At 44.6% G+C, this 14,253-nt stretch overlaps 1 long non-coding RNA gene across 1 annotated transcript; it reads left to right on the forward strand.

Annotated features, from left to right (window-relative positions):
- Positions 1–10,341: 10,341 nt before the first annotated feature.
- Positions 10,342–12,923, forward strand: LOC142037818 (uncharacterized). The gene is made up of 4 exons (XR_012652438.1): positions 10,342–10,504; positions 11,244–11,331; positions 11,515–11,627; positions 12,322–12,923. It is a non-coding gene; the product is annotated as an uncharacterized LOC142037818 (long non-coding RNA).
- Positions 12,924–14,253: the final 1,330 nt, after the last annotated feature.

Genomic DNA, 14,253 nt, shown 5'->3' on the forward strand with positions numbered 1-14,253 from the left:
TTCCAAACCTGTCTTCAAGATGAAGGATCCTACCAAGCGGGAAGGACAATGGTTTGCTTGCAATGCTGCCAGATTGAAACTGTGCCTAAAAAGTACTATGAAACCCTCATAAAGCATGTAGTAAATATAAACATCAGTTGTGATTGTGAAAAGATGAAATGAAAGCAGTAACTAACAGCCAGGATTAACAACCAAAAATTTCGCATTGCTCTATAAACCTTGGGCTAGGCAGTGAAGCAATGAACAGGGCTGCATAATTACAGCTATAAAAGTGCAAGTGTTCTCAGCACACTCAGAGCAGAAGAGTCAGATGAATACTGCTGAGCTTGAGAAGCTGTTAATTTGTTTCATTTCTGTAAATTTCCATCCTGTAAGCTGTATCCTCACTTAGGTCCAGTGTACGCAGTGAAGTTCTGGGGACTTGCATCCAAGACAATGGCTGCTGCCAAAATGAAAGCAGAAGTAACTGCATTACTCATAGATCTTGAGGCTGGATGGGGTTATTATGAATCTGGATCCTGCCCTTCTATAATAATTCAAGCCTTGAAACTTTACCCAGCAATTTCTATATCTAGCCCATAGCTCCTGATTTAGTTAGGGTGCGTCCTTCAGCCAGCTGGCTGTAGACCTCAGGTGATGGTGATGCTACCGTGTCCCCAGGGAATTTGCCAAGTGATTGATTTACCTCACTGTGAGATAGGTTCAGCTTTCAGTGTTAGAACTGTATTGCTTTTTTTGGAGGTGGAAGAATTCATACTTCTCAGTAATTTTTATAACCCACATTGAAATAATTTAATAAAGGCAAGAGCTTTGGAATACATTTTTCTTTATAAGGCATCTTTTCCAGAACTCTGATGGGCTTTTTTGCTCTTTTTTGAACCATTCTTTCTTCTTTAACCTCCATCTGGAAACACAGGTACAGGATATGTTACAGTCTAAAAGCACTGCTTTGTTCCTATCTGATATTCCCTATGGCTGGACAAGAAACATTTTGCCTGAAGTTTTTGTAGCAGGGATTTTTTAATTTTTTTTTTAATTTGAATTTATTTCTTCTCTTCTGTAGTCAAAAAATCGTTTGAGGGTGGCCAAAGTTTTTGCTGAAAACTGTAAATCTGTGAAGACAGAAGTTTTTTTATGAGCTCTTTGCTTTCCTCATCTCCTTTCTGTTTCTGTCATGGTTTGCAAGACACTGTCTATTAGAAAAGTGAAATATCTGGGTCATTGTTGTCCCAGTCTTGATCCATTCATTTTGCTGTCCGTCTTTGAGGTGGGCTGGCATATTACCAGCCAAAGTAAATAGCTCATTAACAACCTTGACAACACTAGCTAATGACCTTGGTTTCTTCTGGAGCAGATGGAGATTGAATTGCTGCATGTGATCACAGCACTAGTTGTTCCTGTCTCATTCCTTTTTGCTCTGGGACCCCACTTAGCAGTCAACAGCACCTCAAAGAGATGCTCTGATCAAGTAGAAGTCTCACATCTGGATTTTCTTCTCCCTTGTCTTCTCTGGTCACTAGGAGTGTTTGGCCTTGTATTGGGTGTCATGTCACAGCCTGATGATAGGCACGTAGAAGGTGTAGGACTGGAGAGCATCTCCAGTGCCATCGTACCCACTCCATGTTGAGCTCCGTCTTATGTTCACCAGTCATCTTGGAAGGCTGATCCAGAACAGCCTGATATTAAGGTGATACATAAAACCATGGGGAAAGCCTGTGTTTAGTTTACAGCTCTGATCAGACAAACTGTGTTTCTTCTAAATTTCCTCAGTTTCCTCTTGTAAATAATAGGGATAGTATCTGTCTTCTCCTTGGTAATGAACTTAGAGGTTGGAAAAGGCTTTAGAAAACATAAACTCTAATGCATATGCATGAGGAGTTGACAAGCATCCCTTGATCTGATTAGACATGTTTTGAGCAGATGGATGGGCTAGCTGACCTCTGGAGCTCCCTTCCAACCTAAATTGTTCTAAAATTCAATGAATATGAGTCATCTGAGGCTGTGTTGTTATTTTAACATGTTTGTATGTTTTTATTCTGAGACTGGCAGTTGTATTTGCCGGAATCGCTTAAGCAACTGGCTTGACATTTTTAATAGTTTCAACTTAGTTTTTTCAAGTGCCTTAGCAAACCAATAAAGGTCAATTTAAAAACCAAACTGATAAATTACATAGTGGAGCCCTGCCCCATGCCAACAGATAAAATGACCAAGGTGCTCAACGCTGTGTGACCTGAACCAATGCTGTCTCAAACACCAAAACAGCATGGATCCCCTTCATTGGGCTGCAATCCTTCAGGAAAAATCTGCTCCAGTATGGTCCTCTTCACGGGCTGCAGGGAATACCTGCTCCACCAACGTCCTCTCCGCAGGCTACAGGGGAATATCCACTCTAGTGTCTGGAGCATCCTTGAGGTGAGGCTGTGAACAGCCTGTAGTTCCCCGGATCCTTCTTCTTGCTTTTCTTGAAGATAAAAGCGACGCTTGCTTTCTTCTAGCCCTCAGGAACCTCTTCTAATCACCATTCAAAGATCATTGAGATTGACCACAAAACGACATCAGCCACCTCCCTTAGCACTCACGGATGCATCCCATCAGGACCCATGGTCTTAGGGATGTCCAGTTTGTTTAAGTATTCCCTGACCTGATCCTCTTCCACCAAGGGTATGTCTTCCTTGTTTCAGACTTTCCCCTTGGTCTCCAGGGTCTGGTATTTCTGAAGCTGGTCTTACTAGTAAAGACTGAAGCGAAGGCGGCATTCAATACCTCACCCTTTTCCATGTCCTGTGTCACCAGGTCCCCCACCCTATTCAGCGGCAGGTCCACATTTCCCCTTTTCCTTTTCCTTTTTTCCTTTCCCCATTTTCCTTTTGCTAGGTATGCACTTACAGAAGCCCTTCTTGTTGCCTTTGACACCCTTTGCCAGGTTCAGTTTCAGGTGGTATTTGGCTTTCCTAAACACATCTCTGCATGCTCGGACAGTGTCTCGATATTCCTCCCAGGTTACCAGTCCCTGCTTCCAACTTCCTTTTTATGTTTGAGGTTTGCCAGAAGTTCATTGATTATCCATGCAGATGTCCTAGCACTTTTGCCTGTCTTTCCACTTGTGAGGATGGACAGCTCTTGAGCTTCAAGAAACAAAGTCAGCTTAAACAGTTCCCATACCTGGAGGTTTACATTGCTAATATTTCTTCTTTTTTTGAGTCCTTCAGGTCAAACATTTGAGTTGCTTGTTCTTCATGGCAGTTAGGTACTTACCTAGAAGAACAGAAAATTATTATCTTGGACTTAGTGGGCTCTAAAACATGGGACTTCAAAAAAAACCCCAGCAAATACAGATTTGGTCATGAGACAGCAGTCCTGTTTGTGGGGAGTGATTTATACCATTTTTAAAGAGCATTTTGACTCAGTTTTTCTTTGCTGGTCAAATTCAAGCTTATCTGAACTCACCCTGTACTTTAACAGGGCTATACCAGTTTTGATCAACTCAGGCTGTAATCTTCAGTGCCTATACACTAATGCTGCGTGTTGGTTGTGGGTAGAGTACAGCATGAGGGGCATGCATCCTCCATGTGTGGATTTCCCGGTTTGAACTTTTGTACATTTTTCTTGAGAGCTTATGCAGAACACAGTGGTTCAATAATTTAAATGTGGACGAAGCTATCTCTTTCTGGCGGGTCTGATCTCCTCTGCCTTCCTTTTTTAGCGTTCAAGATCTACTACAAATTAGTTTCTCCAGGGAATATTTGCCTTAACTTCACTCAGAAAACTTACTTGTTGAAAGAAAGAAACTGTGTAAATAACCCTCCAGCTTAGGCACCCTGGCCAAGTGCTTTACAGCATTTTTCTCTTAGAATTTAATTTGTTCTAGTGATTTAAAGTGCAGCATTCACACTGAGCTCAGAAGCCTCAGTGCTTCCTTTCATCACTGTCTTTATCATGATCAAATGAGCCCTTATGGTGTACAACGAGACTTCTCTGCATTATTAATAACAATTCAGACCTATAGAGATCCTGTTTGTTTCTGGCAGGGGAAATCTATCTGCGATGGCTCAGGAGCAATTGTAGCCCTTTGTGCTTGTAGGTGAGCATCCGTCAGTTTTATACGCGCCGCAGTTTTGCACAGCCCCTGCCACCTCAGCCGGCTAAGAACAGCACAAAAGGCAGAAATATATTTTTCAGCTTGGCTGAATCTGGAGCCTTCAGGAGGTGTTAGTGGGCCATTGCAGGGAAAAAGTCTGCAGTGCAGTCACTTTGAGTTGTACCTGGTGTTCAGACAGTTAAAGACACTTAATTAGCCCTCTGCTTTCTTTAGCTTCTATGAGCATCCTATAAACCATTTTCAAACTGGAAATTTGGGCTGACTGTCGACCAACAAATATCCGAGGAAGATTTGTGGGGTCTTTTCACAAGTAAGCATGCTCAATCTCAAAAACTGAAGTGTGCAGTTTCCTTGATGTGTGCATTTATTCATGTTTCATAAAGGCAATCTACTTGCAAGGGAAGTGTACATTAAAAGGCTATTGGAATTCAGAGGTATTTATCACGTTTTCAGGTGTTTTTAATTTGAAGTGTTGAAAAAACCATCCCAGCCTGCAGGAGAGTCTACTGTTGCTGCCTATTAACTATACTAAACCATACAGTGGTTTAAGACTTTCATGCATGATAGTTTTCACAAGTATAAATGGCTGAATTAAGTAAAGAAAAATAATTTTCCTCTTGTTTTTCTCCTATTAAAATGTAATATGTTTAATTCCAATATGGCACTAAAGAATTTTTCTAATCTGAATATTGTTGGCTAGATTTAAAACAGAGCAAGAAATGAGTAAGATGAGACCTGGGTTACAGTGATAGTTATGCTCAAAATTTCCACTGTAAACATTGTGATGAATTTTTAATCAGAATTTTGAAAGTAGGGGACAATGTCCAATTTCAGTGTTGTGAGCAGTACATTTTAGGTTTCTGAGGGAAGATCTGTGCCATGTGTTTTAGAAGCGCAAGGGTTGGCTGTAGGGTAGCTGTTTGTTTTCATGAGAAGTATGAGAAAAAAAAAAAGATTTCATCCATGTGATGCTTCAGGTTGCAAGCACGCAGGTGTAGCTTGCCACATCACACCATACAGCTTCCATTTCAGCCCTGCTGACCCATACGCAGGAAAAAAATCCTGGCCATCTCCACAGGCAGCTTTTCCACACCGTGTGATTTAGGATTTAATTTCTGGCAGTTGCCACCCAGACACCTCCTGACGGACAGCCCTGTTACCCTCCCAGTCCTGATGAAATTCCCTCCTGAATCTTCCAGCTTTTGAGTGCTGGGGCAAACTTCACTTGCCTTGGCCAGATGAAAGAAGACCCAGTTGCGTCCCAGTCTGAGACATGTGGACAGGGATAAGGCAACCGTCAGCTTTCTAATGTTTTTTAATGAAGCCTCTTACTTGAACTCCCACATAATGGAGAGAGATTTTCTACACATGCCCCAGTGTGACGAGTTCGTTGTTCATCAACAATGAAGGCCTGATGATAGCGAAGATGCGATGGCTGATACTGTGGGGCAGTGAGCATGTTTGTTTCCGCACATCCCACTGCAATTTAGCTTCCCTTGAGACAGTCACTGTTGGTATCTGCTGGAAAACATGGCCTGAATAAGTAATGCTGACTGCAGTGTGGGTGCCGGAGGGGGAAATGAGACAAAGATACGGATGGGAGACAACTTGGTACCAAGCAGACGGCTGATGAGGAAGGGCCAAACAAGAAAGATTCCTGGTTGTGCTGTTAAAAGAGCTGCCATAACTTGGGCATGGTCTTCTTGGTAGTAAAGTTCCTCTTCTCTTTCGCCTTTTCTGTTGTTCAGCTCTATAAAGACGAGGTTAATTCTCAAAGAACCCACTTGGCTATATAGTGCCCAGTTTTGCTTTCACTTGCACTGGTTTTATTTCAGCCTCCTCTGGGCTGCTCCAAGTCGTTTTGGTTGTTGGGGCTGGTTTGCAGCAGTAATTAATTGCTTGTGCCGCTGGAGAACTCATTCGGCTTTGTTTGCTGCGTGTGTTGCTTCTCTTGAGCCCAAAAGGAGAACTGTAGTGTTATTGCCACGCTGACCTGCAGGTTCTGGGGGAGCAGCCAGCCCAGCAGGAATGACACACAGCCCAGGACTTTGGTGAGCTGAGCTCCAGCCATGCGTGGGTGATGGTCTGAAAAATCATCCTGTCCTTTTAAATGCAGTGATAAACAGCTTCCCTATCTATAAAGTGCCCCACTTTTGTAAAGAGGACTGCAGAGGTCCTAATTTCCCTTATGTCATCTTCTCTGACAGGGCAAGGGTCCAGGAGTGGTGTGTCGCATCCATGAGGTCTACCCAGTGGAGTGGAAGATCCACCTCACACATGGGGACCCTAAAATCATCTTCTCTGCAGCAGCTGGAAAAGGAGAGAAGGCTGCTCCCCACCTAGGGCCACCCATGTGGGAAGATGGATGTCTCCTCACAGCTGAATTTTCATCTAGCAGAAAGGGGCAACAACATACCAAAGATCCAAAGCGGGCAGGCTCTGTGTTGGAAGATGACCCAAGCACACACCATCCTGCCTGCCCTGCAGCCTGTTCTGCTACCGGCAGCAAGAAGGTCGCTTTTCCACTCTCCTCATGGCCTTGAGGCAGGGAAAACACTTCCTGAAGGATACAAAGGTATGAGGAGTGTGTTGGAGAAGTGAAGCCGAAAAGCTGGATGGCAGGATGGAGTAGCATAAGGGATAGTTGACAATTGGCAGGGTCTAAGCTTGTGATGCTGTTGTTCGTCCTCCAGGAAAGCTTCCTGCCTGCATTTTTAGCACGGAGCTGCAGCTCGCTTGCTCTAGGCTTCTAATTTCTTTCTCTTTCCTTGCTGTATTTCTTCCTTTATCTTTGCCTTTTTTTTTCCCCTTAAAAAAGCAACAAAAGCAAAGAAACAACAAAATCTTCAAAGTAATTCAGTCTGGCAGTCTCAAGATAGCACTGCTAAACTCACCTTGGCAAGCTCCACTCGGTTAAAAGACACATTTGGCAGCTTCTTGCTGCTTTTCTTAAGGAAAGTCTGCCCTTTTTGGTTTGTTAAGCACCTAAAATGCCTGGGTGAGATTACAACGCTATCTTTTAATGATCCCAATAGAGGCTGATGCTACTTTTTCAAGGCATATACTGCCCATCTTGTAATTGGTAGCAGCCAATTGACATGCAAGTGTCTCATTTGGGGAAAATTGCAAATTAGAATGGTTACGATGCTGCAAATTAGAGAGAGGTAGCACAGCCCGTTATTCCCAGTCCTGCTCGTGTGACACAGTGCACTGCTGAGGCTTGAATATCACCGAGACACTCCGAGTGACGTCTGCAGATCTTCCCTACCTGCAGCCAGAAGCTGTGTGTGAGAGGCTGGGTCTGGTCTGCAGATTCCATGTGGTCACAGGGCTGTGTCAGCCCACAGGAGCCGGGCTGTGGGTGGACATGGCCTTTGCTCACCATCTTGGCTGTCCGTCAAGGAGAAAGAGGAGTCCTTGAAGCTGAAGGGCGATGCTCAGAAGAAAAGAGGATGCGTAGGGTGAGGGCTGGCCACAAAGCTCTTGGCAGCTCAAACTGTCTGACCCTCTCTGCTAATGCACCCCTCTGCCCACCCCCCAGCCCCTAGATAGTTTAGGCAGCATTTTTCCTCGCTGTCCTTGAATTTTCCCTGCTTTCTTGATCTCCAGGTGCCAGAAGGCTGCACAGTATCCCAGGACCGTTCTCATCACAGCACAAAAAGTCACATGCGGTCTATCGGTAGATAAGGATTGTGTCTCTTTGCCAAATCCTCACGCTGGGAGGTCACGGTCCGTCCTGTGGCCATTGCAACCCCCATTTAGGGGCACAGTCTCTGTTCTATGTGTTTCTCCTTGCTAGACACATGACTTTGCATATTCAAGCCGCCTCTGTGTAAGTGGTCCCTGTTCCCTCAGTGACACAGATGTCTGGGTATGGCAACCTCACCCTCATCACTCTCTACTGAGCTGCTGGCATTTGCATCACTTGCCAGTTTCATTTGCATCAACTCCCAGAGCACAGCTGAAAGCAGCAAACTATTCTGGGCATAGTCCTGCTCCTCGTGCCACCTCACTAGAGCCGTTCCTGTTTAATGCTGGTTTCCCCTGACTGCTTGCTGCTTGATATCTGTCAGGTAGGCAGTTCTTAATCTGTTTAGTTCATGTTTTATTGATGCTATATAATACCATTTTTTTAAAAACCAAATGTCATTTGATACTAAGTCAAAAGCCCTCCGAAGATCTAAGCCTATTACATCTGGACAGTTCCCTTTATCAACCAAATTTGTAATCTCATCACAGAGCGAAATCAGGTTTGTTTGACAAGCCCTATTTTCCATAAAAACAGATTGATTTGCCTTGTTGTACTCCCTTCTTCAATTCTTCAGAGAATGGGTCCTGTATGGAGATTTCTACAACATTGTCCTGGATTGGCGTTACATATCCCTTTCACTCTGCTTGTGTTTTTGCAACACTGGCAAGACATTACTACCCTCCGAGGCTGCTGCTGTGCTGCTCTGGAAAGACAGAAGTAATTTCTCAGAAACCAGACTCCCAGCTGTGCCTCGGAGCAAGGGATCCCACGGGAGACAGTTTGAAGGGCAGAGGAGCTTAGGAAAGGTGACAGGTCTTGGAGGACAGCATCTTCCAGGTGCAAGAATGGGCCATCCTGATATTAAGGACCCACAGGAGACCTCCTACCAAGGCATTAGCAGCCAGGTGGCTGAACAGGTAATGCTCTTTCTCTGCATCCCCTAATGAGTCCCGTCCCCTCCTTATGACTCCCAGAGATGGATGTCCCCCGGTCCATGGGGCTGATGGCTTGATGACTCTCTTGCGACAGCCCTGGGAGGAACTGGGGCAGGGTATCATTTGGTGTTCCTTACCAGCCACTCTTCCTCTGTGAGCTGGAGGCAAGATTTTGTCATGTAACCTACAAACTGACACTCAGAAAGACAAACAGACAGATCAGGAGGCTGGCTTAGCCAGGCAGGGGAGTCGTGATCTGACCTGTTTCAGGCTCACCAAAAATGGAAAGGGACCGAACTGAAACCAGTTGTTCTGTGGGAAGTGCAAATTCAGGGATGTGTTTTTATAGCACCGAGCGCCCAGGGGCTTTGGGCTAGGGTAGGGATGACGGGTGGTTACTGCAGTATAGACAACTCATGTGACTAGTCTTAAATTTATAGCTGTCCTTAGGCTCTTGGAGTGGGTGAACCAGAAGAACCCAGATGAAGGTGCTTACTTTGATGGGACCCGAGGCATTAAATACAGCTTCATGCCATCTTTACCTTTGTTACCTGCTCAGAATAAAGCTAAGCCCAACACATTAGCAGTGACAGTGGGAAGCCAGCCTTAAGGAGACCTTATTCTAAGAGCTGTCAATAAAGATTACCTTTTGTAATGCCTCACAGGTAATCTGCTTCCCTGCCTGCCTGCTGGACGATAAGACAGCACAGGGACGATCACAGCATGTTCAAAAGTAATACCTCGATCAATGCAGACTGCCCACCTGTCTGCAAGACAGCTTTGATAAGCAGTATAGGGAGGCTTGGTGAGTCTACATACCCCTCTGTTACTGTCTCGACTTCTTTAAGTTCACCTGTGACCATGTCTTTTTTCCCAGCTTTCCCTGGAAATCCCTTGTTAACCTGACCTATTCCAATGTGCTATTTTGTCCACTTGTGATGTTCTCCTTTTGGATTACTCCCCAAGCCACATGAAAAGCCAGCGTTGGGATAACACCTCCCGGGGCTGAGCAGAGAAGTTGCTTTCCTCGCTGTACTGGCAGTGTTTAAAAAGATGAAGGAGGCTGATGTGCTTGAATGCAGCAGCTCAGATACTGATGCTAGGCACAGCTGCTTTAGTGGAGCTCTTCTCACCCTCCTTATTGTCGCTGACTGCAGTCTCCTGTGACCAGTTGTAACATCTGCAGGGCAGGTAGGTATGTTCATCTTTCAAGCAGGGGAGGGGAAAAAATACTATGGGGGGAATACACTCAGGAGACTGACCAAGGGTGGCTGTCTCCCGTAGAAGAACTTTATACTCTGTGGGGTTTTTTTCTCCAAAAGGAGGTCAGGTTTTGCCTGTCGTATTTACTGGAATCGTCTTGTATGTTATAACCCTTTCCCACTGCCAGTGGGATGCCAAAATTCCGTATCCAGTGTTTGTGGATATTACTGAGAATTGCAGGTCGACAGTGGCTCCAGCCAGTTGACCCTGTCAGGTACCCGTCTACATCCAGGTTTCTTTCCTGGCCTCATGGAGGACTTGTAATCCCTCATCCAGCAGAAATCTGCCCCGTGGGAAGAGTGGAGCCAGAGGGAGGGGAAAAGACTGATGTTCGTGGGTAACACCTCCAAAACAACCTGCCTTCAACCTCTGGCGTCCTGTTCGTTCATCTTTTGGACACAGCAACTGCAACTTGAACCACCTTTCCCAAGACTAATTTGGGAAACAGAGCTGCAGGTGAATTAAAGTTCCTTGACTGACCTTTTATTTACAACTCTTTCCAAATCACTAGTCGTCTCTGTTGTTAAATGCTTCGTGCCTGTCTTCAGCCAGCCTTGGTGGCCAAGTACATCAGAGCTGGGTGTCACCACCACAAGAGATGCAGCTTTTCCCCTTAACCCTCAGGCAGTGGGGGGGATACCTGCAGCAGCCAAGCTGTGTTTTGTATTGATATCCACATCTATATAGATGTAGTATTCATACTGTATCTACCACCACGTGTGAGCAAACCTGGAGACTGTCCTTGCTTGGGAACATCCCTCTTCCCCCCCCCCCCCCAACATCTGCCACAGCTTTTTACGCTGCTGCCGATGTGCAGTAGCTCATGTCTTCTTTTTTAAGTGCTTTATCTGCTTTAGCGACTCTGACACAGGGTCTGCTCCTCGCCGCGTTCGCATATGGCAGCTGTTACAACCAGGGTGAAAGCCTGGCCCGACTCCAGCTAGCCTGCGTTATCGAAGATATTCCCACCACCTCACCTGGTGCCTCAGCCAGCTCCATTTGGCCCTTGTCTCACAATATTTATCGGCCAAACATCCTTTTCATGTAGCTGGAACTGCTCAGACAGATCTCATGGGAGACGGAAAATTGATATAAATTTCCTCTGAATGAGGCTTAGCTAATTTGCAGCTTCTCTTGGCATCAGAACGGCATGGTTTAACCAAAACAACTGCAGTTCTGCTTGTTTTCTTGGCAGCAATACTGAGAAACTGGGCAGTGGAGCAACTCCTCGACTGACTTTGCACAGCCAGACCTCTATGACCTTTCAACAGCGTCAAAGAAAGGTGGGGGAATAGGAGCGTGTTCGCCATGTACTTTACTGCTTTTTATAGTGGAATTGGCTTGACTGGAAGTTTTCGCAGCTTGTTTGTTTATGTGTTGCATATGAGTAGTAAAGCAGAGGAGGGAAACTTTAGGGTGATGTTTTACAGCAGAGTCTGAGTGACTTTGGAGTCTCTGTTTTCCAGGCTCCTGAGACTGAGGACCAGAGCCTCAAGGTGTCTAAGTGCCGAGGAGGCTACTACATACTTCTGGAAGTGCCCGCCAGAAGATTTGCAGCCCAGCTGGACACCTCATCCAGGTAGGCTCTTGACGGACTTCTTTTGACGCTAACGTGCTTAGGAAGTGCTAAAAATACTGCTGGGAAGGGAGCTGCACCTGGGAGTCCCCACAGCAATCAGAGAGCCGGTTGCTCTTCACCGCAGGAACGGGGACGGAGGTATCGCTGGGTGCTGTTTGAATCAGCCTCCTGTTTGAAGGAGACTTCAGTTTCAAACTTCATATTTCTGAAAAGTGTATCTGTGACTGGTGCCTCCAAGCCGTACCTACTATGCTAAGGTATTAAATCCTTGGATCCATCACTATTTTGCTTTTCCTGTATGTTTAGAGGAAGATACGGTCCCTACTAAACACATACACAGCACCAAGCACTCAGATCTCGGTGGGCGGTTCTGTCCATGCTCCCCTCTGCTGCTCTCAGTTGTACCAGAAGGTTTTCCAGATTTTCATGCAGTTTGAAGTTTTGCAACAAAAATCATGGTGAACTGTATGATTTCAAGTATCTAAACTTTGAAGATGTATCTAAGACTGAGAACAGGATTACTTGGCAGCTCCAAAGTTGGAGAAAGCTTGGTGGAAGTTAGGGAAACATTTTATTTTGGCAGGCTTTTGAGAAGTATAACTTTTGGGCACAATGGAACACCATGTAGATGACAGAGAAAAAACAGGTAAGGATGCAAAAACTTCTCTTTTTTTGTTTGTTTTTTTTTTTTCAGGGATCTGTAGAAGGCAACTTTGACAGTTCTTTTGCCATGCTCTGCTTATTTTGTGTGGCATTTACTGTTTGTTATCTTCACTTCAAGCTTTATCCTCAATAACTTCAGTTCCCTGTGTCTTTTTTTTTTTTTTTTCTTTAAGAAGCAAAGCATGAAGGCATCAAGATAAAACCAAACCTCCTTGTCTCAGGAACTTTTGCAGCCCCTTATTTTGGAAAACATGACTCCCTAACAGTCCTTCAGCATTTTAAAATAAAATTAAATAACCTAACAAGAGACTTCCATTTGCAGTTTGAAATTAAGTTAGAAAATTAAATGCCACTTTTTTTTGGGCTAGGTTTTCAGCCAGTTTAAACTGCTCCATCAGAGTCAGAGATATGCTAATTAGCAGGAGCTGAAAAGCTCTGTCTCTGCATAAAACCATATAATGCTGTTAGCTGAATTTTTAAACTAACTTTGTACTTTTTTTTCATTAGCTAAAAATACATACATACATATATATATATATACACACATACATATATACACAGAAAGAGAGACTTTTTCAAGAGAATAAATTAATTTCTCTGTAGCCTTATCATATTCAGACAAAACCTATGTATCCTAGGAGATAAGAAGATTGCCTCCTATGACTGGCTTTTTACAAAATAGTGTTGGGATGAATAGCCATTATCTTAAAGAGCAAAAGCAGTTAGCGTGAGTGCATGGAAATAAAAACGAGCATTTCAAAGTCGTCTGCAAGTGTGGGCTGTTTTAACTTTGGAATTTGTAGCATTCAGGATATAAGGATGCTCAGAAGCTCCCTGCAGTTTTCACCACAGAGCTGATGGCTGGAGAGTAAGACCGCTCTCCCTGTGTCTGATACTAGATGGTTTACTCAAAATTCCTAGAGCCCCGCTATTACATGGCTGTCTTTAAGCTTCTTTTGTTTGTTTGTTTGTTTGTTTTCCCTAAATAATGGTACCTTGGGTTCTTAAGTGATGTGACTTACTTCAGGTTGGTGGTGGGAGTGTGAAACTGATACAAGCCCCGCTGAGGCTATTTGGAATCTTTAAAGGGACTGAGGTGCTTGTCCCAAGGACAGAGTGCAGGCTGTGCCCTTGGTCCTGCCCATCCCCTCTCCTTTTTTCTCCTTATCCTCCTGTGAGCATGGCCCCCAAAGCCTCCTCTTCATCCCTTCCTCAGGCTGGGGGTGGGAAATATTGCTTTGTCCTCCTCCCCAAATATGCTTCTCCCTATCTCTGTCTCAGAGGAGGGAAGGCAGAGCCTGTTTGTCCTCCTTCCTGGGGTCGATGAGACGTGGCAGCAAATGGATCTTTTTCTGTACTGCTTTGCTTGAGTGGCTCATGTAATCCAAGAATAGCAGGAAGAACCCAGGCCATGAGCTCCCTGGCTGAGTAGGACAGATGAGCATCTAAATACTGCTCAGTGGCAAATGGCTTTCCAGCTAAGTGGAAGCAGCTCAGGAAATACTCTGTTTTCATAACAGAGGAACATGTTTTTATGCAATTATTTTGATCCAAAGGACAGAAAACTTGTTATTGAAAAAAACCCCTCTGAAAACCAAAGAAAACAAGGTATCATGGTTGACGCACACTTGCACGGAGCAAACTATTTCTTGCCAGGCACTTGTATCCTACAGGTATCATGGTTTGCGTGTTTGGCTAGCCAAGCTCCATGCTGGTGCATTCAAAGCTTTCTTGCTGATGCAACCCATGTCAGCAACAGCGGAGGAAATCAACAGCCACAGAGGAATAAAGAAAAAACTGAATTCTGGAGGCAGGAGATGCTGATAATTCAGGTCCTGCCTGTGTTTGAGCTTTTGAAATTCATAAGGACTCAGCTGACACTCTACAAACAAAAGTACATTTCCCTTCACTCAATTTTTAAATTCTCCAGAGGTAACAAAGGTTGCAAACAGGCAGTTCTTGG

The sequence above is a fragment of the Buteo buteo genome, chromosome 12, assembly GCF_964188355.1.
Source record: "Buteo buteo chromosome 12, bButBut1.hap1.1, whole genome shotgun sequence".
NCBI classification, from domain to species: Eukaryota; Metazoa; Chordata; class Aves; order Accipitriformes; family Accipitridae; genus Buteo; species Buteo buteo.